This window comes from Emiliania huxleyi (assembly GCF_000372725.1).
Source record: "Emiliania huxleyi CCMP1516 chromosome Unknown EMIHUscaffold_2117, whole genome shotgun sequence".
Lineage (NCBI taxonomy): Eukaryota > Haptophyta > Isochrysidales > Noelaerhabdaceae > Emiliania > Emiliania huxleyi.
The window spans coordinates 1-1,560 of NW_005200488.1; positions in this window are offsets into that span (position 1 = coordinate 1).

Here is a 1,560-nt window from a genome sequence, read left to right on the forward strand (position 1 = left end):
CCGACGCACTATCTCCTCCGTCGACCGCCGCCGCCGCATCACCTTGACCGCATACACCTTGCCCGTCTTCTTGTGCGTCGCCTTGAAGACGGTGCCGAAGGCGCCCGCGCCGAGTTCCTCACCCATGATATAATCGGACTCAAACGCACGGCGTTCGCCTGCCGCTTGCTCCGCCTCTGCTGTAGAGGAGTATGCCGTCGAGGCGGCGGCTGCAGCAAAGCCGCCGGCGAGGGAGAGAGCAAGCCTGCTGCGCGCACCCGAAGCTCGGCGCAGGCAGCGGAGGAGGCGGCGCGGCTGCAGCGGCCGCAAGCTGGGCTGCAGCCAGCTGTCTGCAGCGACTCGGCGCCACATGGCTCGGCGCGGCTGGCGCCACATGGCTCGGCGGGTGCGCGCTGGACAAAACTAGCCCCGGCCGGCCCGAAAAACGCCGAGGAGTATAATCGCCGAAAGAAAAAATCATGGCCGTACTGCCGCAGCGATGCTTCATCAGATATTCGACAAATACAGCTCGCACACCAGAACAGACATGCAGCGCGGGCGCGGCACTTACCACATAGACGCATGCGACAAACGACAACGAACACGACAAAACATCAGGAGTACGCACACCGACCGAAGTCAAGCTATAACACGTAGTCACACCCACATCATTCTCGCTGACGAGATCATTTGGTACAGACAGACAAGGCGCTCCTCCGCAAGAGCTAAACTGCGCCTCAGAGAGTGCGATCTCTTCACACGCGCCACCCAACGGCGCCCTTGGCAAGCATCACTCCGCGCAGCCTTCTTCCTCATTCTCTTTCGCGAGCAGCCGCACCGCGAGCACCGCCGCCTGCGGCGGCAGCGGCGGCTCGCAGCACCCCGCGCCGCCGCCCTCCGCCTCGCCCTCCCCAGTGGCGGCGGCGGCGGCGGCGCGCACCTCGCCCGCAGTGCGCAGCCCCGCAGCGACGAAGGCGACGGCCGCCGACCGCGCCTCTCTCTGCGGTAGCGACGGGAGGGTCGCCCGCAACCTGTTCGGTGAAAGCACCACGGTCACACCAAGGTCCAGGGTGCGAAGCCTGTCTCGGTGGAGTGTGCTCGGCGCGCTCGCGTGGATGCGCGGCGTGCGAGTGTGCAGGGCCTCTGGGGCGCGAGGAGGAGGCGCAGCCGAGTGTCTGTCTCCCCGAGCGCCGGTCGGGTGCGCGTGCTCCGCATCTAGGGCCACGAGATGTGGGGAGATATGGGGAGATGTGGGACTGTGCTCCGCATCTAGATGATGCATCTAGGGCCACGAGCCAGGCGGAGAGGTCTCGCACGCGCGCGAGGTCGTCCGCCGGCTCGTCGTCGAGTGCGATGACGTGGTCTGCCACAAGGTCGAGCGTGCCGACCCGCATGCCCACCGGCCGCCCGAAGGCAGGCTTGCTCGCGAGCGCCTTGCTCAGCGCGCAAGTGAGGCCGCCTAGCGTACCCATGCGCGCAAGTGAGGGGCTCGAGAGCGGCCTCTTGCACCGCCATCCCGCACCCCGCTTCAAGGCGCATGGGCAACCGCGCACAATGCAGCTGACTCAGCCAGATACGTCG